Source organism: Aythya fuligula, chromosome 10 (genome assembly GCF_009819795.1).
Source record: "Aythya fuligula isolate bAytFul2 chromosome 10, bAytFul2.pri, whole genome shotgun sequence".
Taxonomy (NCBI): Eukaryota; Metazoa; Chordata; class Aves; order Anseriformes; family Anatidae; genus Aythya; species Aythya fuligula.
In genome coordinates, this window is record NC_045568.1 from 5823015 (window position 1) to 5850126 (window position 27112).

Consider the following 27112-nt stretch of genomic DNA (forward strand, 5'->3'; position numbering starts at 1 on the left):
TGCTTGCATACATAAAAAGCGAAGCATCACTTCACTCGGTGTTGAAGCACCGACATCTGCAGGGAGAGATTACTGAGAAATCTAACACAAGGCCTAGGAATAAGTCACTCAGACCATCCAAAGAGGGGATGACAAGGATTGCGCTTGAGAAGCCAGTACAAAACCTGCATTTCAAGACACTGAAGAGACACACAAGGTGCAAAGAAATGAGGAGTCCAAAGAGAAGCCCAAGGCCAGGCCCTGCACAGGCCAACAGCACAGTCAGGATGAGCAGGGGAGGGTGACCAGCAAAGAGGAATTGAGGGTCAGACACAAACTCCCCTCCCATGTCCCCTGCTTTCCTAAATGACTCACCAGCCTCAGGAAAGATGTAGGAATTGCAATGGATTACACAACCCTGCAAAACTGGCAAGTGCCAAACCATTCAAGAAAGGTATTAATATTACTGGCTTAGATGAACTCTCCAGGGGAAAAATGGATAGGAATTCAATAGACGATGATTAGATCATCAAACTGAAAGCAAATGGAGAATTTTTCTACTTTGCTCTTGTAAGAGTGCACAATTCAGTAAAGTGAATGGAACTCTAAAGGCCATGCAGGCAAAATGCAGACTTAAAATTTAAAGTAGATAAACAAGATGCACCAGCAAAATCTATGCTAAAAAAAAAAAAAAAAAAATGTTTTGTTTACTGATGTTTTGGAACTGTTTTGGAACTGTTGTTTTGTTTAAAGAGCCTGATCTCAACTAGGAGCTAAACTTACAGGGCAAGCTGAAAGAGAGGGAAGAGCACCACAGCCACTGAGGTGACTTCTTCAGCAGGGGCAGGAGAAAAAAAAAAAAAAATCAGAAAGTCCTGTCTCTGCTGGATGTATTCACATTGTAGTTTCTTCCTGAAAAAGGGAAATTTAACACAGGAATCAGTAAGAAGTGGAGTAATCAGCAAAGCAGGCACAGGTGGGGTCATAAAAGAAAACCTTTGCTCCTCCATAGGATCAAAAGAATTAAGGAAGGATGAAGGTTTTTTACCTTTAAAAAGGCATTTACCCTCTGAATTAAGGGGTAAATGTAGTATGCTGTATTTGTCAAGCAAGGTTTGGCACATAGCCTCTGAAATACGGTGAATGAAGACAAACGTGAACACACCTCCTTTGTGAGATTTAGTTTCTATATATTAGCATGTGAATTGTACTCAACCCTCTGTGGTGTCATATTAAAGAATTACACATCTGAATGTTCTGTATTTGAGGGGAAACCAGTAAAAAGGCATTAACCTAGGCTTTGTGAGCTAGGAACAAATATAAGTCAGTACAAAGCCAGTAACAGACCTACAAAATCTGCAGCATGAAAAGCCTACCAAGAAAAAAAAAAAAAGTAAAGCAACAAATGATTTGAACAGCACATACAACATGCAGAATTCCAAGCACTGTACTGATGCAAGAAATGCAGCAGAAACACATCAAAATTTTTGTTTCAACTAAAAGTTTTCTTTAACTTTATTACATTAAAATATCATTACTTTAGGGAGCTGTTTGTATTGCTCTAGAGAAATATTTTACTGTGATGTTCAGTAACACAGTCAGCACAGAAGAGATAGAAAGATCATAGTGCAAATGTGCCACATAACCTCTCAGGGTCACCATTTCCATTACCTACAAAACAGATGCGACATAACCAGTACCACTTCAGGACTGACTGGTGAGAAGCCCTAAGCAAAAGCTAGGTAATGTCTACTGTTATCCTCTCACTGAATATAGTTATGTTTTAATATTACCTCTACAGACCTCTCAAAATGACAAATTTAAAATAAGTACAAGTTGTATGATTATAAAATGTCATTGACTTTACATAGTAGGAAAAGGTTATTTAATTAGGGGAGGTCAGATTTTCAAAGGAGGGAGAGTTCACAGACATGCATGGATATTTTTATTTTTCATTTAGTTGTACAAAAAAAAAAAAAAAAAAAAAAAAAAAAAAAAGAGGTAACTGCACAGGTACTGGTAGGCACAGGAGCACTCTACTTCTGCATAACTTTACTGAATGAATAATGCCATACCAGCCTCTAAGAAGTGAAAGCAAACAGAACAGACCCCTCTTCCCCTTGAAAACACAGGACATGGTCCCACAAAAAGTAATACAGAAACCAGACAGGACTATCTGACATGAAACCTGTGATATCAATTTTGTTGACATAGATATGATCATTAGGGATGAGTTGGCATACAATTTGCGCCCATCTTAGTGGTGCTGAAGAAATATAATGAAGTGAGACTACTAGTCTCACTCTTCGCTCTTACAGCTCTTTTCCTCCAACAAAGAATAAGTTACAAAAGCAAAAGGTCACAATTACTTGAAAAGCCAAGAGTTTCAGTGGCTTCACTAGTGCCTGCGTGCACAGACCCGACAGCAAAATGCAGGCATCTGGTGCTGAAGATGAAGCCATTTCTTCAGCTTCATCATTCTCAATTATGATGGGCATTCAATTTCTACTAAGAATAGAAATAACATTGAAGCCTAAAGTATTTCCCTTAATGACTTAGACGACAAGAACCACCAAACAAACACATGCATGATTTCATAAAGGAATACCTTTGGGAGAGGACAACAGTTGCAATTACCTCTGTGACTTTTGTAAGGAAGAAATAATCCTTGTGAACTTGTGGCCTCACCAGACACCCACAAAAATCAGCATTGCATCCTTTTTAGTGTTATCTGAAGCTTGTATTAACACCTAACACAACCAGAACAGTACCGTGTACATGTTCATCAATGGAAAAAAACATCTTATGTAAATGCAACCTCAGTTCCAGTTCTGAGGCAGGTTAAACAACAGTGAAATCTGGGTAGAGTTAGACCATAAGCCCATTGCATCTCTCAAAAAGGGTATTTCAGAAGCTAATAACAAAGCATTTCTAGGAGTTTTTGTTTTTGTTGTTGTTGTTGTTTTGTTTGTTTGTTTGTTTCATTTTACAGGCACACTAAATTGTGTGATTGTGTATGGCAGCTTGCCTTCCACAATATAAATGAAGACTAATGCATAAAACACTAAGGAAGGGGCAAAATGATGGTATTTTGATGATCTTAATCTTGATCTTATCTTGATGATCTCTTGGGGGAGGGGATGGAGGGGTGTAATCAACAGGAAAAACCTCTGTGTGGGAATTTATTTATTTACTTTTAAATATCTGAATGGCTAAGAACACTCCCAGCCTAGTCCGTCTTAGCTTTTTGTCTCTTACAGATGTTTAAACATCCGACAGACAAGTGTTACAGATGATTTAAGAGAGTTTTTGAAAAACATGTAGCTTCGATCTCTAGGATTTTGAAAGACAAGCATGCTATTTGGTCTGCATAGCTTACAGCACCCACTAAAATCCTTCATTAAAGCAATAGCGACAAACTACTGCAGTCAAAAAGGAATGTCAGTAAAAAGTACTAATGTTAGTGCAGTGTTTTCAGCATTAATGTTACAGTTGTCACCGTCATTATGACCATATTTTCATTCTGATTTAGTTTTAGTTAAAGAACCTATCAATTAATATTTACATGTGAGAACAACACATATTCTATTGCTCCAGTGGAAAGTCATTTGGAAATTATTAGAGACAAAAGCATAAATCCTTGAATAATTTCTATCCATACAAACATTACATCCTGTTTTGAACACATTAAAGTTGTGCAAGAGCCTTTCTGTATAACATAGTGCTTTTTATAAACTTTACCATACAAGCTAGTTCATTTTTTTTTAATATACAATGTAAAAGTAAATAAGTAATCTATCTAAAGCTAACTCTTACAGTCTTCTTTGTAGCACCTATACAGAATGTAAGCTATATAATATGGAAAGCTTCCTTAATTACTTACAGAAAACGTACAAAGACAATCCCCTTGTAATCATCAGAATTAGAAGTAATCCTATACTTCACTGCATAAAATTCTATTTCAGAGTAAATACTATTAATTTTTCTGTACTGATTCTAATATTTCGTAAGACTAAACTTAATTTAGTAGATAGTAAGTGCTATTTCCCCTTTTGCTATAATAGTTTGAATATTATACCTTATTTTCCCTTCTTGGTTAATGAGTCTTTAGTAACAAGAGAGGTATTAAATGGAACAACAGATTATACATTTACTGTATCACCACTTACAGTACATTTGAACCACTTACTATTCAACAGAAAAAGAAAAAAAAAAAAAAAAAAAAAAGAATAAATACCAGTTTTTTCATTCCACTCAGAAAATAACAGAATTTTCATACATTCAGAGCAAACTGGGCAACTTCAATTTAACATGTTTATAAAGCTCATCCAATCCAAGGTGCCTGAGTTCTCGTGTGGTCATAACTAAAGTAATGCTTGAAATAACTTGGTGCTTCTCTGTACCTGATAGAGTGGCTTGGATTCCTGCTAGTCGTAGTGAAGCATCATGTAAATGTAGTGTTTCCAAAATTTAAGAAAGAAAATTAATTACAGAAATGAAAAGTCACTGTTAAGGCATAACAGTTTCATGGAACTGGAAAAGAAAAAGGTAGGGTTCATACCACATGTAATATGATGACGTGCACAAGACCAAAGGATTTATTTGGAGTTAATTAACGAATACACATACAAACACACACATATTTACCATACCTGTATTTAATATTCCTTTACTCTTATTAAGTTTTTGTGTATGCAATAGAGTTCATAAGTCAAAAAAGTGTTAAGGCATGTAATGTTACTCCTGGAACTTTCATGTATACTTTCCAATGCTTGAGGTTAAGACTATAAGGCTAATACTTCATCTGTGCAATTTTCTTTTGCAATTAAAAATTAAGGAGCATTTTTATAAAGAACAGATTTTTAATGGTGGGAAAATAAATTAAGTAGAGAGGAAGCATTATTTAGTCCAAAATCTTGGAGTTCTGGGAGAGAAACAATGAGGAAACAATAGCTCCGCTGGAGCTACCTTGGTGTAGATGTCATCAAGTGACACTGCAATCTCTCTCTGCATTTGCTTTATGTTTCCTGCACGGTGGTTCAGTATTGGCCATTACATAATCTGTTTTCAATGCAGTCAAGTGCTCAAACACATTTGTCACAGTCACTAATCCCATACTTTATGCAATGCAATGTAAAGAGAAAGCAGACTGATCTTTCAAAATATGGAAAGCTCTCCTTAGACAATGTGAAATCATAAGTGTCATTGTTATGTGGAAGAAACCTAGGATTAGTAATATGGTAAAGCAAATAAAGCACTTGTATTTCTAATCTGGTGTCACTAAACTGAATATCAAGATCTTATTTATCAATATGAGTTGAATTCCTCAGGAATTTTGCATTTCTATTGTCTATGATTTCTATTACATTACAACAGCTGAATTTGAATTTTGGGAGAAAGAAAAACAACATACAGTACTGTTGTCTTGTAAAAATGAACGAGTGCTTCACAAACAGGGTTCCAAGTCACATAACCAGCTGGGTCTTTTTGAGTTGGTTAATCAATCTTGATTTCAAAACTGGAAGAAAGAAAAGAGATAATTAGACTTGACAAACCCCAGAGAATTAAACAAATTAATAGAACAAACAAGAGGATTGATCTAAAGGATACCCCATAAAACTGAGAGCAAACAGCCTGTGTCATAAATAGTTACAGACATAATGCAGTAAAATAATGTGATTAAAAAGTTCTGCGACCAACAATCTACATTAACAGCTTGGAATGATGAGCCTCAGCTCCCAAAGCTTTTCACCCTTATCCATTTATCAGTGCTGTAGCCTTGGTAAAACTCTGGCCTCTTGCATATATATATAAATAAACAGTACTTTTAGTGCAGACAAGCGACTCTCATCTGGTTGTAATTTCCATTATCTTTAAAAATAGCTTGCACACTGAATATGACAAGTCTAAACCTTCAGCACTTCAAGTTGTGTAGCTGCTCTGGAATAGCTGCTCAACATTATTAATATTCACCATTTATGGGACAAATGCAGAACATTAACCAGGAGGGTGAGGATGAAGGGCTGAAAGTGGGAAGGGGAAACTGAAGGCCAAGAGACAGATGAGAATGAAAAGGCTGACAGCAAAAAAAAAAAACAGTGCTTGTCAAGTAGCTTTACTATCTGCTGCTCTGCCTCGTATCAGAGAGGGGCAGGAAGAGTCAAAAACACAGAGCAATGTTTTATTTGTGCTGTATGGGTTCATACAGTAGAGGGGCTGCAGAAGATGGCAGGCAGTCTGCATGCTGAGAGCTGAGGGGCCCCAGTGGCAGCAGGCTGTGTGTGGCTGCCAGCGAGAGGGCTGGTGGACAAGAGATTCTCCTTGCTGTCTGTGGGACAGGAGAACCTGGAAGTGAGTATCTGAGAGGTCTTAGAGTTTGCACATTGAAGTCGACAAGAATAAATAACATTCTGCCTTTTTCCACAACAGGCCCCCAAGAAGGTGCAGTAAAACCACAGGCAGCATTTGGACGAGGAAGAGAGGTCCTGCTGGACACAAGTGTTCTCTATGCGAATGTAACACTATGCCATAAAGGCAGGCCTACAGAGTTTCAGTTTGCAAACACTGGATAGTTATTGCCCTTTGAACTCTACATGAAACACCTTTTATTATCTATGAGGGTCTCCCAACACAGACACCAGTACACCCACATCTGCTTCATCTTGGATTGGCATCACGGAGCTAGCTTCCCCAGTCCTCTTGGCACTAGGTTTGAAAGACACCGGGTCCTGTGAATCATTCAAATGCATTCAGTTCCCTCTTTATATCTAAATGACAGCTTAAACCATTCAAAAATATTCAACTTTCATACTGTTTCAATTTGTGGTGCTTATTTCAGGGTTAACACCACCCTTTGAGTATTCTAGGTAAATTCAGCTTAACATAATTTTATGAGGGAATTTCAGGACTTGGACACTATCTTTTTTCAAACCATATCTAGTTTTATTTTGAGGATTAAGGTTCATAATGTGCTAGGACTAAGCGTTCTAGAACCACACAGTATTACTACATTTTCTCTTCCCTCATTTCTGTGGAAATCAGAGTGGGAAAGAAAATGGATTTAATGCAAAGGCATGCACAGACCTTAGGCTGCACCTAACATGTGACACTGACACAAGGAGGGAAGCAATTGTATTCCAAATTTCAACCAATTTGGAATCTAATTGTACTCTCGAGGTAAATATGTGTGTGTTTGTATGTGTATTTGTTAATTAACTCCAAATAAATCCTTTGGTCTTGTGCACAATGAAGACTTCCAGTCACTTTCTAGCAATTTTACAGAAACCACTTTGCCATCACAGTGACAAAGACAGAAAGAGCTTAGTGGAAGAACACAATGAATTTGCAAGCTAAAACCCAAGAACTTAATTATAATCCAGTCTCAAATTCTGCTCTTAACATCTTACCTACCAAGGTAAATATCACTCAGCACAGGTTTTTAGCCAGGCTTTTATTGCCAAAGTATACCACCAGGTGGCAAGATTGCAAAATAAAGATTAAAAAAATCATTCCTATAATGCATTCAGTCAGGGCTGCTTCAAGGACCCCTTGCTGGGAAATGACAAGTGTTTTGTGAGGACTTGGGTAAGTGCTTAAATCCTCCCTGCATGGTTCTGTAAAATAAAGTATTTTAACATTTCTTCATCACACCTCACGTAGCCAATTTACTTACAATTACATTAAACTCAACACAAAACTCCCATTACATTAAATGGGGAAACTGTGACCACCAAATGTACTTCTCTAAAAAACATGGTGTTACCACCACTTTCCGTCTCCTTTCTCTGACATCAATTTTACCCTTTTTGAAATGCCCTAAAATCTTACGTGACAGCAGGGATCTCACATTTACATGAGAATACAACTCAGCAAAGATGGCTAACAAAATTATGTTTGGAAAAGAGAAGAAGAGAAGACCTTACATGAAGTACACTTAAAATCAAACAAATCATTTTTCCCTCCCATGATACTTTAATTTCTCACAAATTATTATATAATTCTTTATTCCCTATATTATTATCAATTATCTATAAACCAAGATAAGACAGCTGCTTTTGAGATCAGCCATAACAGCAGCATGCATTATAGATATATGAGCTTGGTTAAATGGCCTTAATTTCATAGAGAATACATTACTTTACATTGTTATTTTAATCCAAATTTTAGGAAAAATGTAAGTTCTGAGTAACTACTCAGAAATGTGTTATTATAATGTTTCACCCCAGACCTCAAAGGACACAACATAAGCGCACAGCCCAGCGTTATATGTTTTATACGCATAAACATACATATACACACACACACACACATATAAGTAACTAAAAATATTAGTAAGACTAAGACTTGCCTTCCTTACAACAAAACAAATAACCAAGTTGCACAGCTAAAGAAGCTGATGAACAGCCACAGTTGACCTTAAGATACACAACACAAGAAAATGATTCCAGAAATATTTTAGGCTTTTTTTTCCTTCCATTCGTAGTGTGGCACCTGCTTAATAATATACAGCTACACTTCACAACTGCTTAAAATATTGTCATTATCCCTTGAGCTATAAGAAATTACGTAGGTGTAAAATAATCAGAATGTCAAGTACATTAAATGTCAAGCATAAATAAGAACCAAAATTGGAATCTCTCAAAGATGCTAGCACTCCCACAGTTGGGCAAAAAGTGTTAACTTCAATAACTACCACCATTTGGGACTTGTATTATTTTACAAAACAAAATTCTTTGCCTTAATGGCATGTAATAACTTGAAAGCTGATTTGGTATTAGAAAGTAAACATTAACTAAGTCAACAAGAAAACTTCCTGTGCTGAAGTAGATTTTTATTTGGGACTCTTCAATTCAGACACTTCAGGGTATTGTACTGTTATAAAAACAGAACAAAACAAACAAACACAACACCACACTTTGGAGAAGAAAAAAAGGGAGGGATGAGTAATACATGAGCTTGTATTATTACATGGGAGGGCACCAAGGACATGAACTGTAAAATAAACAGCCAAATCATAAAATTTCTTCACTCATTAAAAAAAAAAAAATATATATATATATATATATATAAAAAAAATAAAAAATATGTCCAAATCCATTTTAAATTCCAGAGTTCAACAACCATCAAAATGAAAATCAAGCACCCTTTCCCCAGTGTCTATATACTAATAAAATATTTCAAAGTGGAGCTATCTAAAATCTAAACTAGATTGGAATCTCTTTCAAGAAGGTATTTGTTTCAACTCAGTTCATGCTATACACTAGCACAGCAGAATCTCAACCACACTCTCATCTTGTGGATCTCAATGAAAGCATTTCAAAACATATGAAAACACAACACACATTATCCTGTCTTTAGGGGACAACACCTCCTACCAGCTGTTCAAGGAAAATCAAGCAAACATATTCTTGTCTATAATGAACTGCTGCCCTAATGTTCACATTTTCTTCCACATTAACTATTTAATTTTCTATAAGTAGCCTTGCAGTACATTAAGTAGTTCAGATGGCTCTACTTAGAAGGCTTCAACCAAGAACTTCCCCAAACTGTCTGTGGTGTTGGACAAGCCAGGACACCATCACAGAGAGGTTTACACAGCAAGAACGTTTCAAAAAACAATAAGCTACTTAGGCACTCGTGTTGAAGAGATTCATGGTCTTGTAGAGAGGCAGCATGGAAACTTTTCTAAGTTTCTCATTCCTACTCTATTCATCCCCCTTTCTTTCAAGTATGGGGCTCTCTTCTGGGAAGAGCAATGACAGAGTCAATTTATTGACAAACGGATCAACAGGAACTGGACTGAGATCACCAAATCACTTTGCCTCAGCCATATGAAGCTGTCAGCCAGCGGTAATAATGAAATTGACTCTGATTTCATTTGGATTGAAGTTCTCAAGCATCAAGGTTAAAACACTTCCATGTAACTGTGCCCTGGCTGCACACTCAGTCGGAGAAAGATAAAACATGCAATAGAATTGAAATGAGTTTTCCTCTAATGTTACAGAAAATATCTAACATTTCATACCTCTATCAGCATGTATTATTCGTGTTTCAAGAATTCTGTGTTATAAGAGGAAACTCTCAAGCTCACAAACTTCTGCAATTCTACAGTCAGTTTATAGAACCAAGGCAACAGGCATTTACCACCCTGAATTAAGAAGGAAAGGCTCTATCAATTGTTCAGCAGTTGCTAACATGCCCTTTCCTTCCATTCAGTAGTACTATGATTACCACGTCAACTTAAAGCTATGCTTCTATCACAAAACTAAGAAGAAACTACTAAGTATAAGGGTACTAATAACTGGAGTGACCTTAAAGGATTTGTTGATTTTCTTCTTTGTCTCCAGAAACAGTATGTAAATATACAATAAGAATTATGTATGTAAAATTAGCCAGTGCCATACAGCTGAGCAGCCACTCTTGAGGTCTTCAGAAAAATAACATATTTTCCTTCCCAGAGAGTACTGTGAATGAGTCCCAGGCTCAGACAATTTAGGTACGCGTTCAATATAAAAAACATAAATAAAATCCTCTTCAATGTTCAAGAACTCTCTCTAAAGCACTTACAATATAAAAGGAAATCTTACTAAGAGGTTGCATACACCTGATTTATTTCAGGAAACCAAACAAAAATAACAAGAGTGCCACCTATCCTTCATCACGAATAATAGAATTTCCCATGAAATGACCTTGCTGTTAAAAATGCAGCACAATAAAACCTGACAGTTCAGAACATATAAAGCTCTCCATCTGGACAGAAACCAGGTTAAAAAAATAAAACAGAAAGCAAAGTGTCGCATGTAAAAGCAGGAAGAAAAAGAAATTGAGGAGAAGGATTTGAAAATAAATAAATAAATCTGTCAGACATCAAGAAGATAAAATCCAAAAGATCAAAACACAGCAAAATTAAGGATATTTTAAAGCTTCCAGATGTGCATTTTGGACTTCAGCAAGATTTTTTTTAAAATAGGTTTGCATGTAACATACAACCAGCCATATTTGCCTAAAACAAGCTGTAGTACACAAGCAGCAGCTGCCAATTAATAGGAAAAAAAAAAAAAAAAAAAGATTCTTCCTATGCAGGTAAATGGGGGCCACAAGCCAGGCGGGCAGGTGTTTGTTTCCATGTGTTTTAGGTTAGAGTGGATGTGTGAGTCACACAGGCAGGTAATCCCATCACCCTCATCAGGAAAATGAATAGAAGTCATTAAAAGGAATGAAATAAACTTATAAACACCTATCCTTGTGAAAGAAGCCAGTTTTTCTTTCCTGTAATGGGCATTCATGCTTCCCATTTGCCTGGAGAAAAAGAATGTGAATGAGGGAGCTTCAGCTGGATCTGTGCATTTGGATATATTAATTTCCAAAGGATATCTGTAGGCTCTTGAAAATATCTTCCTCAAAAAGAGTCCTAAGAAAACGAAGCCACTAGGAGAAAGAGGAAAGGTCTCTGCTCTCAGGACTGACTTGGTTCAAAGTGCCCCGCTGCAGCTGGTGACATGTGGAGCCCTTCCAGCAGCTGCCCCCTGTGGGCTCGCACGGTAGCTGGAAAAGGACATGGGCAGCAACATGGCAAAGCCACACCAAGACACAAGGTTCATGGTACCACAATGAGAGCTAACCACAAAGAGCTGCAAAAAGATCCTTCAGGCCTCTGTGACTGAGCATTAACATGAAACTCAACACAGGTGTCCATTGCACAATGCACTTAGGAAAGCCAATCCTGATGTAATACTCAAATTGGTGATGGCTAAGCTCATCATTTCCACACAGAAGCAAGGTCCTGACATGATGGTGGGCACCCTGTCCCTTCTGTTCTCATGCCCATAACCTTCGGGCACAAACACAGGAAATAGTCACACAATACACAATTGATATCTCAAGTACATTGCACGCAAAGTCACACAGGCGCACCAAGATAGACAAAAACCAAAATTGCCTGCCAAGGGTATCCCTACACAGCAATCACCATTGCCAGTTGGTTGTGTGGAAATCTCTCGACAGCAAAGCAATGCTTTTTAGCAGGTGGGCAGCCGGTGCTGACACCTGGACACTTGTCCATGCAACGCTTCTAAGTGCAAGGAGTGAGACACCAAGCATGAGTGAGCATTGCTCACCAAGCGGATCTTCTACAGAAAAAAGATTTCCAGGATAAGCAAAATGCAATGTCACGTGTGAAGGAAATGGAGATTGCTTCAACCCTGTGAGAATTCGCAATTTTAACACCACAACCCCTCAAAGTACAACCCTTTTAAGAGGTTTACTATGTTAAAAAGGGAGGAAGTGATCCAAACAAGTATTGCAACCTCTCCAAAGAACAAGATGAGAAACAAACAAACAAAAAAAATCAAGTACCATGTTCATCAGAAGCAGCTCCACAGTCCCTATGGATTGACTTACATGGAAAATAGAGAATGATCATTTATCCATGGCTGGAGTTTTGCTCTAGTGGTGCATATAACATCAGCAAACTCCTTAAGTATAATTACAGCTATATACTCAATCCAGGACTACATAGTATTTCATGCTCATTCAACTTGGTCTGGAATCACATCCAAAACATTCTAAATTGTGCTCCAGCTACTGAATTTAAAAAACAAAAACAAAATAAACAAACTTGCATATTCTCTCAGAAGTTTCAGAAGGATGCTCTTAAGAAGTATTGGAACAAATAAAAAAGGAAGAAAAGCAGAAATGTGACAAATATTTCCAATTACCATGTGCAATGGTTTCACTCAAAACAAGTTTTCTTGAAAAAAACTGTTTATATAATACCATTAACATGTTATATTACCAAGCCAACTGTAAGTTTATGATGCAGCCATTTCAACTTGGGTCCTGTAAAAATTTAAGCTGGAAGGAATGAAATTCAAATCCACGTGGAAGTAATGGGGTAAAATCCTGAAAGAACAAATCCCTTCATGTATTCATGTATTCACAAGAGGGAGGAAAAAAAAAAAAAAAAAAAAAAAAAAAAAAAAAAAAACAACGCTATTAGCTGTAAGAATCAGAACTTGAGCAGTTAACAAGGTGGATGAAGGTTACTCACTCCACAGCACGGGTCCCTCCTGGGACTGCTGATAGCCAGAACCTTCTCCTCAGGAGCACCTGCCTGATGGCAGCAAGATAAGCTATGCCCAGCTCACGCATATATTCAAATTACAAAATTGGATAAAGAATTTAAGTGACCTAACGATGCCCCATAAGGCTGCACATGTCCAAAAGGCACCGTGGATCAGCTGTGTTAGTGTAAACATTACCAAAGCACTATTTGAGTAGAGAGCTGCAACAGTATTTATTTTTGAGCCATTTTTTAACCCAACTTCATGCTTGGATGAAATAAACAACCTGAATAGAGAATTCTGTTGTAAGTGGCAATCTTTTTTCTTGGCATTTATTTGGTTTTGGAACTTGGATTAGCGTTCGTGCTTGGTGTGACTGAAGCGGAACTGATACGTGATAGTGCCATGAATACTGCAGCTTTTGTGTAAGAATGTTAATAGATACATACACAAAACTGGACCAAACATGGGAAAGTTAACATTACAAGGACAGAGAGAAAAAGGGTGTCAAATCGCACTTGGCATGCCCAGACAGCAGGGCTGTAAGCACCTGAACTAGTGAGAGCTGGGAGCTGCCTGCCAGGGCCATGAGGGCTTCCCTCGATAGCCGTGACACAAGCCCAGCCCTGTGTCGCCTGCACACGTGGCAGCAGCTCCCAACTCCTGCCAAGCCCCCAGCTTCCCTGAAGTGCCACTCCAAAGCCAGAGCTCATGGGATTTAAAAGACAGCTCCTCGCACTGACAGGCAAACTGTGCTGCCGCCAAATGACCTGCCTCATGGTGCTCCTGCTACCTCGTGTCATGATGGTGGAGTTTTATAGGAATCAAGGAAAGAACGAGTGGGAAAATAAGAGGAGGGCTCAATAGACAAGGGTGCTCTTGAAGCTGGGAATCAGAGGCACAATGACACACCTACGCTCTTCAGCTTAGAGTGACACCAGTCTTTTGTCATGAGGATCCTGCATATTTTAAGAACGATAAAAGATAAAACACCTGAGAAGGAAAAGCAGATGCACAAACCTTCAGAGCAAGCGTTCAGTGGTGGAAGAAAGACAAGTATGTTCAGCACTGTCTTCTGTCACAAGTAAATATGATCACAAGGATATTTATCCTCATTTTCAGAGATCCAAAGTAAAAATATGAAATTAAGAATTAAAAACTTGGCACATTGGGCAGCAGATAGGCCAAGTTATTCCAAAGCTCTGATGGTTGCAAAGACCACCTGCCTATGGAGCAGCACTGCCTTGCAGAGGGGCAGCAGTAGTTTGCAGCACCACCATCACCACAGGCTTCCAGGTTAATCATCAGCTGCTAACTGCAGTCCTTATAGTAAGAGAACAATTTATATTTTCTTTTTAGTATTAATACCTAACATTAAGCATTCACTGTTTGCTTTCTGATTTGAAAATAATGAATGCACTTTACACTACCTAACCGCCACACAAGGAACAGCACTGGGGCAGCTAAAGATACATGCTGCTCTGCCCTGCACTTGTCAGAAAACAGGTGCCAGGTTCGAAACTGTTGGTCTTCCTCCAGCTGGATACTGGATACCACACCTGAAATGGTCTTTGAATAAATGTGATGCAAAAGTATTTTAAAAGGTACTCTGCAAAGGTTCGTTCTGACCAGGACAGCTTTCTTAGTTTCCTGCTTCTTTGCAGCCATTACCATCTGCTCTGCAACAGATTTCTTTGCAAACTTTTTTCCTGACTACCCAAAGACTCCAATAAAACAAAACCTTCCCGGTAAGCTGCTGCAGATTGCTAAATGACTGCCTTACAAAGGCCAAGGCAAGCTGATGAGCTTTGTGTAATCGCCAATAATAATTTAGATAACACACGCGAAACGTCATCCTATTCCCCACTCAGAACTATCAATCTTTCAAATAGCATTCCTAAGCCAAAACGAATCAGTCAGAAATGCCCAGTTCATTTCTTTACAATCAATTTAACCTGGCTCACAAGAAGACAGACAAATTGTGTTTGCCTCAAGCTCGAAGATTCTGCTCTAGATTTATAGTTGGAAGAGTACTCTATGCAAGTAATCATATACTTCCAAATGACTGTTCCTTTAAAATTAGCACCTAAAATTATATTTAAAAATATAATAATAAAATAAAATAAAAGCAGCTTCCTTATGCTGCATGATTTCCTTATCTGTTTAATTCCTCAAGGGTTTGCTATAAATGGGGCAAAGAAAGCTACTACTAGAGCAAATGAAAAAATAACCTTCTTGACCTTGTTCCAAGAGGAAACAAGTAAAAAATGAAACATCCAACCACTGCCTATACTATGAAAAACTTGGTTTGGTAGCTGCTCTACTCTGTGCCCCACAGCTCCAATGCCCCTGTGCACCCAGTGGGTGCAGTGGCAGGCAAGGTGCCCCTCCCGGGTCAACAGAGGCAGTGTGAAAGGCTGTCCTGTTGGCAAGCACCTTCCCGAGCCTGGCAAGCCCCAAGACAGCTCCGCCAGGCACCAGCCACACACTATGGCAGCAGAAGCCTCGGAAGAGGTGCTCGGCTCCCTCATGCAACACGCAGCAAGTGCTGGACAGTGCACAGCTGGCGTTTGCAAGCACTAGACATAGAGATCCAGATGTGGAGATCTACAGAACTACTGGATGAAGGTTTTTTCAAGCTGGTACATGAGATATCCACCTACTATATCAGTATCAGTCACAAACTGTTGTTTGTTTGTTTTTCCTTTTCTAGTTTCTTGGGAAGCTACAGCCACTTCGCCAGCTTTCTGGCCATTGCCAGTGCTGCACTTGTCACCTCAGTGATAAATAATCTCAGCCGAAGCACAAGGTGAGGATGACATGCCAGCTGAAGACAGAACAAACTGGGACTACCTGCTTTCTTTAAGGTTTGCATTGCTCTGACACAGCAGGTGTATATCAAGTCTCTCACAAGCAGCTCCAAAAGCAGTTCAAGGTCTTGATCTTAATTCTTTAAGTAACCCCATTTCTGCACAGCGCAAGTTTAGACTGTGCATTGTCAGACCTACATTTCCCTAGGAAGGATACAGATTTGGGAAAAAAGAACCATAGGAAGGACTTGAATGAAGTCTTCTTTAGTGAAGGGATGCAGACACAAAGCAGCTATTTGGATACCAGACAGAACCGAAATGAAGCCATCTCTAGGAAGTTCCCATTCTCAGCAAGAGTATCTCAATGCCAGAAGCGGAACTGGAAACAGAAATTCTTTGTTCACCAGCAACCTCCTCCCCTGGTCTTTTATTGCCCCTAATTCTATACTGATATCAAAAGTTTTAACCCAGAAAAGATGGATTTCATATAGGAGTGAAAGCTAGCACCAGAAATAAAATAGCTTTTTGTAAGTGATAAGCATTGCACTCTAAAAGTCTCTTTTTGGAAGTAACAGACAGCTACAATCCAAGGCATTAAGTCCACTATGTGAACAACATCAAAGTGTAGGTAAAAAACAGGACAAATACCTAAAAGGAAGGTTAGACAAATGCATGCTGCCCCTAGGTTTTCAACAAAATGATTATTTCTAAGCTAGAGACGTGAACGATACTATGTATAACTCAAAGGTCATGCAAATGAAAACAGGTCTATTAAGAATACTTGGTTCTTCACTCCCATAGAGCAATTAGGCCAGCTCATACTTGTGGCACTGCTGTCCACAAGCAACCAAGGAGGTTTGTTTCTGTTCTGTTGGCAGAGCTGTATGGAAAAGCCTACAGGCTTCATTGTTTATGTTCTGATTAGCAAAATGCATTGCTAATAGCCTTGTATCGTCAATTCTGACCATCTATAATCATGCGTCATCCTCTGTCCTAATCCTAATATTCACTAAAATAACATCTTAAAACGTTCAAAAATTTAATCAGCAATGTCTTAAAATCATTAAACTAATCTAATGCAAGGATTTGTTTTTAATTTGCTCCTAATTTTTCACCATCAAAGTCTTAGAGCAGATTTCAAACAACCCTATAAATATAAATGTAGCTTATTTAAAAACAGAACAAAACTGACATTCCCATCTAATTACACAAGACAGAAATAACCATTATTAAAGAAAAAAAAAATACTTTCATTATCAGAAAATTCACCAATTTACCAAACATCTGAAAATGCGAAAATATGTTGGCAATGATTTGAAAAAACAGATCCTAATTGAAAAATAACAGCTCATCTAAATTTTATTTTCTTTGCTTTTTTTATTTATTTTTTTTATTTTTTTTAAGAAAATTTAGACAGCTCTGCACTCGTATTGAATCTAAATATAATTGCAATACATCACACAAGATAACTCTCACAGGAGAAGATGACATATCAGTAGCAACCAGACCCTGATGTGGATTAGGATAACGGGGAAGACAGAGGAGGAAGAACACAGAGCTCCCTTCTGCATAACATTTTTCCTGCACACTGTACATCAACACAATCAAACAACACAGTCACCTTGTTGAATAATGAATAACAAAATGAAAAGAAAATTAAGGAGCAGTAAGCAAGGGAGAAAAGATTCAAGCTGACATTTCAAATGAGAGGAAGTCACTGAGAGGTTCACAGCGACTGCTCCAGATGGCAGGAGCTATTTTGGCCAGACTACCTGGCTAGGACGGGAGCTGCAGTTAGGTAAGCAGAAGGGGGCAGGAAGAAGGAAAGGAACAAAGGAAAAAAAAAAAAAAACAATGACTGAAAATGGAATTTTTACCCTGCAGCCCTCCTCATTCGGAGCTGTGCAAGTTACAGAACAGAACAGCAACTCCCTATGAATGTTTAAGGAAAAGGAAACCAATTACTACTGATGGTTATGGATATAAAAGTTCCTTTTGGCCAGGGTATGGATTAATTATCTCTCCCATGCCTGGCTTCCTATAAACATAATTAAATTGACAACTTTTTATAAGTAAATCGTATGTGTGCTTTGGGCAACATAAAGCATCTTGCCACCTAATTGCATTCTTTATCTGTACTTTCCCCATCAGCCTCCCTTATTTCACTGGGAAGAAAAGCTCTTTTATAGATATATATATATATTCTTTTTTGTTTGTTTCTTTGCCTTAAGGCTCAATGCATATTCTAGCTGTCAGAAGTGATTTCCCTGCTCACTGAGCAAATATTCTCAACACTGATTTTTTCTTCTTTTATTTACTACTGTTAGACAATGATACAGTCCCAGATAATGGAAATCTAGGCAGGTCAGAGTGCATCAAAGACTTATCTCTAGGCAGGAATTCCAGGCTCATTAAATATAGCAATGCACTTTATATAAGTGCAACTCGGGGTTGCTGTGAGTTGGTTTGGGAACACAGGTGACAAAGTTGCAACTATATTATGAGAATCATAATAAAGGACAATAAGAATTCTGTGTGACTGCAAAACTGTATGGTATGTGTATGCCACTCCAAAAAGGGGACTGTTTTAAATAATTTTTCAGGAACTAGAATATTAAGGAACTAGAATTGGATTATTTCTTATTTCCTCATGCCTCCAAAAGCAATTTGTACTCTATTGCAGAGAACTTACCGTGAGAAATAGAACGCAAAGGAAGGAAACGTAAAACAAGCCCAGGAATTATCTAACACACTTTTATGTATACAGTTATTATCAGAAAGGCACATGAGAGCAAAATGCCATTATGAAAAGACACCCATGGCTAAGTCAATGATCAGAAGCAGGTATGCTGTTCCCCAGTTTTCAGTTCTGGTTTAGGGTCTCAAACAGCACACCCCTTCAACCTTGCTTTCTGTAAGCCAGACATAGAGTGGCACAGACATTCACTAAAGAAAGGGTGAAGCCCTGATTAGTGTCAAAACAGCTGGCCTAGCGCTAAAAAGGTCTTCTGGTTAGTAGATGGATGGTGGTGTAGAAATTTGTGTATGTCATGGACAGTATGAAATCAGAAATGAAAGAGAGTACAGCAGTTTTAAATTACCTAACCAGGCACCAAGGCAATGATTGCTGCAGAGTCAAAATGGACCCAGAGGCTGACAACACGCTTTGAAAAGCACCAAGTGAAGGAGAGGCACCTTCTTACTGCGGAATTTAAACACCACTGGCTCTCAGCAGGACTTGGGCTCCTAATCGCTGGATACCCAAAGGTATTTAGGCCCAGGCAAGCACTGATGAAAACTTCAAAAACTACTTCACTTTCTTAATCTAACCACCAGGTATCAGCAACGTGGTTTAACATCTCAGCTCAACTACATCGTTCTACTTGTCATACTGCAGGGTCTGACTGCACAAAACCTTGATCCATGGTACAAATGCCTAAGCGCACATGGAAGTTAACCAAGGGAGGTGCTTATAAAACGTCCAAAGCATCTTTGAAATTACCCCAATATCTTAGCAGTTGATAAAGGTGAGCTGCTAAAAATAATTAAAATTCAAGCAAGCTCAGATTTCAAATGGAACTATATTCCCTAAGAAGGCTGAACAGAAACCTCAGCAGTATTTTAGATGACCCTTTACATGTTCAGTGACGACCAGGATGGAACAATAAACTGGAATATGGAAAAGGAAGTATCAGGCAAGTTCCATCTTCGCTTCCTTAAACTGTGTGAAAGAAACATCAGCTAGTTAAGAAAAAGACAGAGTACAGGAAGAGTACACATTTGAATGCAGTAACTAACTTGAAAAAATTTATTACATTATACAATTTAGAAAATGTATGGGATGTCAGAAGTTGTCAACGTGTAGAAAATCAAGATTTTGTAAAAGACGTAAAAGAAGTGTAGGTAAACACCACTCTGTCACTAGTAAAATAAGAGAATATAAACCAAGAAAAAGAAGAGTACAGAAGAGCACCACTAAGTATATAGGAACTAATTGAACATTGGAAAATACAAAGCTATTAGCAATATATCAAGAATATTGAAAAAAAAAAAAAAAAGCTCTGTTTCTCTGTTTCTTTAAGTAAATTTAAGGAAAAAAAAAAAAAGAATCCATAAATAAAACCCTACGCTCTGTTGTTTTTGTTTTTTTCATTAAGCCACATAATGGAGTTACACAACTTGAAATACAAAAAGAGAAAATACATCTGTTTTGTTAAAAGACTTAATGAATACCTGCGTTAAGGAAATGAAAACAATAGAGCTTCACATTTTATCATTTTGTAACAATTACCAAATATATTTATTCTTTCCACTATTATTGAAAAGCATAATTATATACTACAAAATTAGGAAAAGTTGCTGCCTGATAGCCATAAATAACATTAGGTTTATTAAAAAAATCAAAATCTGAATGCAGAACAAGCTTCTGCAATTGAAGGCCAGCATATGCTTCAGCGTATACGTACAGAAAAGCAGATAAATCTGGAATAAGAAGAGAAATGCAGATTACAAAAAAAGAGCCAAGCTTCCAACGCAAAACTAAATACAAATTCAATTCTATATACTATCAAATAATGGTTAGGGAAGCCACAGACTTTTCATGGCTCTAGCTCTTCAGGATATAGAGTACTCCACACTACTGCAACAGCAACAATACTTCAAATAAATTAAATAAGTCAAAATAAGTTAAAAGTTCAGCCAGAGAAGAATGCCACTAATGACAAGCAATGGAGAATAAACTTTTCCTACGGAAATATAAATTATGAATGTAGAGTGGTTATACAACTAAGAGCAGGGAGAAACTAAGCAAAAACCTTTGTGACTAGCAGAGCTAATGAAGCCTTACTGGCTTCTCCATTGTCTAATAACATGCAAGCTTACAATGGAGCTTTCTTCACAAATTAGTGACTTTTCCTAAGGTCTTATTCCCAAGCAGGTTTTTGGTATTCAACAGGGAACAGCACTCTTTGTCTTAGGGCTTTTTTTTTTTTTTTTTTTTTTAAACTTCTTCAACCCAGTCATCTGTTTTCACTGCTGGCAGGAACTCAATGTTTTTGTGTCTCTACCTGCCTGCCAAATAAACTAAAACTGGCCCAAGAAGTCAAGAATTATTGAAGTGTGGGGAAAAAGAGGCTGAATGCAAAGACACACTAACTGACTTGATCTGACTGTTTCCAAGGGTAACAACTGCAAAATCATTGCAGCTCCTCTTTAGTTATTTCATCTTCTCCCTTTGCATTTTCCCTTCTCCTACCCCCCCGTACAAGCACAGACTAAGTCAGGAAAGCAATCTAGGTTTCAGGAATGAATCACGTCTCAACATTTCTTTTTGTGAGATTCTGTTCTCTTTAGAAACTCAGCAAGAAATCATACATATGCAATAGAAATCTCAACAAACTGGATTTCTTATAAGCCCCCAAAACTCAATTAAAACAATCTATTCTTTTTATCTAGACAAGTTTCTTGCATGAATTAAAAATAAGCCTTTTTTATTTATTTATTTTTTATTAACAACGAGGACAAAGAAGGCAAATGGTCACAATGAACTTGACAAGCCTTCACAGCACCTCGTCATGAGGGAAGCTACCCTACTTTCCAAAGCAGTTTTCTTCAGACTCATCACTTTCTGGTAACAGATGGGAGGCTGAAGATAGAAAGAAGGATAGTTTATGCCTAGCACCAAGGAGAGAGAGGGGGGAAAAAAAAGCCTCAGCAGTAAGATCCTACAAATCCCTGCAGGGATCTTTTTTTAAATAATAATAATAATAATCAGCAGCTGTCTTTCTCGTCAGAAAATTTGATTTTTTTTTTTTAAAGTATTAAAGAAAAGGATCAGAGAGTTTTCCTTATGCTGCCAATGTTCTAGATGCCTGAGCTGAGCTCTCCTTGCCTATTTTGTCCTGTGCTGTACCTACTTCTACTTACTCATTTTCCTAATTACCTATCAGTTCAGTACAAAAGTAGCAATGAGAAAGAAGGTTGTTCTTCAGAAGTCTGCTAACAGAGTTCTGTCATGAAAAAAAGCTGCTTCAGTTCTAAAATTAAAAAAAAATATGTTTCTGTGTAACACCAAAAACATTTAGACTAATCCTTAATCCTAAATTCCTATCTGGATTAGTTGCTTTACCAAGTGGTCAGGATTTCACTTGTTCAGAGGCACTGATAGCAAAATAGTATATAATTATGCAGCAGCAAATGTATACTAAGTGTGCATACTAAGTAGGTTCTCGGATGCACTAACAGTTTATATTTTGCCATTGAGAGCCATAGTTTTCATGAAGTTGTGATGATACAGTAAAAATATCACTAGCTTTAAATTACAGAACAACCTTTTCCTTCAACAAAACAAATCATGAGTGCTATTGGCACATGGCTATATTTATCAGCAGTGGCACTAACAAAAAGAAGTTTACAAACCAAGTTGAACTAAACATCTTTTCACTGTAATACTAGGAAAATTCAAGGGAAAAAATAGTTGAAAACTCTTATCATCATTTTCTAGATGACAAAGCACGTGCCATTCACATTCCCATGTATTCATATGCGCCCTCTATTATGTGGTTACATATAATTATGTGTACATATATAAATATGTATGTAGACCAAGTTTGGAAATACTCTCACTAAAACACTGGAACGATTCACACCATCTCGTTTACATCCAACTTTTAAATCAGATTGAAATGGAAAGAAATTTGGGACCGATGCGTTGGTTTCACTGTCAGTGCTTTATCAAGTAAACCAAGTAAGTGGGAGTGAGCTGCTTTCCTCCCTGTGCTAACATTCATCTACTGGTTAACGCCGCAAGTCCTGTGGAAATTGTTAGCACCCCACATAAAATGTAATGATCTAGCACAGTACTGGTTTTAGGATTAGATTGACCACTTCCACTGACCCTGCAGCAGATTCCCAGCACTTACAACTGAAATAGATCATCTTTGTTTGTTCAGTAAAAACTGTCTTGAGATCCTTGGTATTAGTAGATGCATATTTTTGGTATGGTCACATGATTATTACCTTCCCAGTTATAACCACAGTAGAAAGATTACACCAAAGAGAAAAAAAACAGACATGTTTTAATATGAATATCAAACTCCGGTGCTTAATCAAGAATGTGACATTACTGCTGTTTGAGACCTGTTAGTTATGGATGTTCAAACTTGTACAACAGAGAATACATCACAGTTTTATAGCAACAGATGGAACAGGATGGAATCATTTATTTCCCTTTAGTATAAACTCCAGGAGACAGCTGAGATAATGCAGGGATTCAAAAATAATTGTATTTATACACCCTTAAGTAAAAAGCCTCCATTTCTCTTCTCCCTAAAAGAAAAGAGGTCATCACCAACAGAGTAGGATGGGAATCAGGGTGAGAACATTCCTAAGGAGGCTTGGGTAGGCACGCAATTGCAAGACTGGTTCTTATACAGAAGTGTGAAGATAATCAAGCTCTTCAGTCTAAGAATTCTCAAGATTGACATGTGTTTGTATGTATATATACACACACTAATATATAGAAGCCAGAAACAATCAAAGAAAGGCTTAATGAAAGTACTATTGCTTCTATATATTATTTCTGAACTATTATTAGGTGCTCAACAGAAAAATAGAATACAAATACCCCTACCCATATATACCCAGAGTAATGTAAACAAAAAACAGAAGTATGCCACTAAATGTACATTATAGACATCAGAATATCACCAGATAATAGTGTGTATCCTTCCTTACAGAAAGCTAACTCCAGTCCCCATAGACTTGAGAATTCTACACAAATCTGGATGAAATACGGGAACAAGAGCAGGAGCTCTCAGTGATTGGAGGAGAGCATCCGATTCTTTTTTTGCTCCCCAACACGAACATAAAAACTGCACTACAGCCAGATCTCTGTCACAGGCAGCAAACACCAAATTCAAAAGCTCTCTCTTGGAACCATTGGATTAGACCTTCAGTTGAGACAAGCACTGAACAAATCAAAAATAGAGATTTGTCTATGAAAAGGGAAACACATTAAGTCCCCAATAATTACAGATATTAAGCAAAGACCAGTATACAATCTGGTTTTGTGATCATCTGTTTTGTTGAGAGATAAATTGGTACCATCCTTTTGAACCATTCCGCAATATGATCATAAAGAAAAATTAAACCAGTTTAATCTCACACCCCTAAATTTGTTAGAATAACCTTGATGTATAAAGTATGCAGTTGAGTAATGACTACATCAATTCAGAAACAGCATAGTATCATCAACACGTTTTTGAAATACAAAATGTAAAGAACCCCCAGGTCTTTAAAAATCTGTCCTAAATCATTCTGAAATGAATTTTCCATGAGGGCCCACTTCTTGTCTAAAGTTTAAAACAAAGCAATACAAAAAAAAAAAAAAAAAAAAAAAAAAAATCACACTATCAAATAGATCATGGAAGCCTTTAATTCAGAGGATTCTCAGTCAGAACCTACTACATGTGGCAGCATGATGAAAACGGTCCAAAATTTATGGACTAGTCTTGAGCAAAAGATGAGATCCTCACAGTGAAGGCTGTCCTCTCATCACAGACTCCCTTCAGTTCCTGCAAAAGCCTCTGATTTCTAATTGCAACTATCACACAAGTTGATCACAATGATTTTGAGAATGGCTGGAATTTTTCCAAATATCTTTGGAATCTTTCCCAATACAGCCGAGTGCACTTGGTTCAATGGGCAGATTATAAGAGAGACTATTAACGGAGACCCGAATTGAGTCCTTGTCTGAATTATGAGGAGGAATTGCTGCAAACACAAAAAACTACTTCACCTCCCTGTGTCTCTCACCTTCCATGCCCAGACCAGTGGTAGGCACTGGCAGAGGTCACTGGAGAGCACGATAAGCTGATAGATTAGCTACATAGTTTGGACCTTCATTATGAAGGCTGAGCAAATTTGGAATTTTCCCTTTTACTTAATTTTGTTTTGTTTTTGATTTTGTATTTTTTGTATTTTTTTTTTTAATAAATTCACTCATCATTGGTAATTAAATCCTAAAACTGAACATATTCTATGCTCAGTTATTAAACAGGGAAATGGGCACACATACATATTTTTCCTCCTTCAAAAATACCTCCTTTTCATGATAGCTTTGAACTTCGGAGTGCAGTACTGTGATAGCTACAGATGATGAAGTTTAGCAGCAACATGATAAAGTTCACATAAATATTTCATATCAAGAAATAAGAAAAGCCTGAAGTAGTTTCATTTGATCCAAAAAGGATGCTTGATATGCAGATTTTGCTTCGTTTATGAATAAATGAAAACTGAATACCATTAACAACTCAAGGTGGGAGTTGGAAGTTAAAGTTAACCTGAGTTACCAGTACAGCATAACACCAACACAAGATGACTTCGCATAAAGCTTGAGGGAGTTCTATCCAAAAATATGGAAAGGAAAACTTAAATCATGAAAACTAAAAAGTTCTTATTAAAGTAGTCTGCTATCCCCAATGTCACAGGGCTTATTTTAAATGTTATCAAAATAGAGGTAATTAGGTTGGCATTAAATTACAGCACATAAAAGTTTCTGAAATTTTCATTTGCATGCTTGTTTAACCACCATCTTCTCTGCAGATGATCTCCACACTTTGAAAGTGAATACATAAAATCTGCAATTTATTATGTAACATATAGAAAACACAACAGAAAACACAGGAAAAAAAAAAAAAAAAAAAGCGGTTTTACTTGATATTTCATACATAACAAATTTTATTTGACAACCATGCTGGAAGAAAAGTAATAAAATTCATCAACCTAAAATTGCATTTAAAAAAAATCCTTGAATATGCAAAAATCTAAGTTTCCATGGAATGTTTGACTAACAGAAAATAAAATAATCCTGTGCTACAGACTTCACTGCTGTTAGTAGATGAGAACAAAACAGCAATATCCTTTTTATTAAGTAACTGAAATAGGAAATAAATTTTGTAGTTATCTGAAATACAGTAAAATTCACCACAATATCCAAATGCACTCAGGTACATAAGATACATGACACAAAGGATATCCACAATCATATTAGCAAGACATTTCAATTTATATTCACAGAAATAAAAACTTTTTTCATGCACTTACACTTTAACAGAAGCTAAATACCTGGTACTACATTTGTCTTATGCAGCTCAGTACAAGCTATTCCCGATAGTAGGAAAAAATAGAGTAAAAGAGGATATTAGGAAGTAATGCTTAGAATTCTCATAAGAAGCATTTTCATCTTTAATTATAGTGATCCTTCAGCATCAGATCAGAAGGCAGATAAATATTTATATTGACTTTAAGTAAATGAGAATAATCAATACTGTAGTATAACAACATCAACACTGTAGTATAACAGCACTTATTCCATTATTGACATTTTATGTTCAGCTATGGACATTATAGAAAACCATAAAAATACCATAACTTTTCTAGACTTTCAAGTTTACTCTTTTGACAAGAACGTGGATAAGTATTTCACCTGGCAATGTCATTAAAAAGAAATCACAGCAAGCTTCCATGTTAATATTTCTGCAGCAGTATTGTCTACACTTGTATCTTCTTGAGTCATGGCCTGTCATAGAAAACGTGATGTTAATTAAGATATGACGTCAACAGCCATTTTTCGTCCATTCCCAGCCATCACTACATTAGATAAATATCAACACTTAAATACACATCCGTCTACTGACTTATAGTTACTTCAACTGAATTACTGCCAAGTGATAGATCTGGATTTAACTTATTTTAATTATCAACTTCAAAACCAAGCTATAATACAATAGCTGTTTATCCTATGGTAGCCTAAATATAACAGTAATTAAATTTCATGTTTTCAGCCAGTAAATCTTTTTTTTTTTTTTTTTTTATATAGCCAGCTGATGATTTTACCAGAAGACTCCAGCAGCTTTCACAATTCAGAATTCCTTTCTATCAGCTGCAGCACGTAAACCAAGGAGATAATTTCCAGGCTCTGGAGAAAGCTGTATAGAAGGCAGCATGATTTCTTTAAAATGGAGAGCAGGTTTTATATTGGGCAATAACTTGTTAGACTGTAATGTGCTTACACTTAATGTTATACATTTATATTCATGTTACATATTGTTAAGACCAAAGCTCTTCTGTAATGCAATATGAAGAGAATAAAAACCTAGTTCCAAACCATCACTTCTTTCAGCACTATTTTGCATTTGTATTTTTGTGATTGTCTAGTCAAAGCATGAAAACTCCCAAAATAGTTAATAAAAGATGCAAAAT

The 27112-nt window shown here is 37.0% G+C and overlaps 1 long non-coding RNA gene across 2 annotated transcripts in view; it reads right to left on the bottom strand.

The window, feature by feature from the left end:
* The window catches only part of LOC116492957, a 196265-nt gene that overhangs the window by 91506 nt on the left and 77647 nt on the right, over positions 1 to 27112 (bottom strand). For both annotated transcript variants that reach the window (XR_004253700.1, XR_004253701.1), the window contains exon 3: positions 5393 to 5497. This is a non-coding gene — a long non-coding RNA (uncharacterized LOC116492957). The remainder of the gene's footprint in view (positions 1 to 5392; positions 5498 to 27112) is intronic.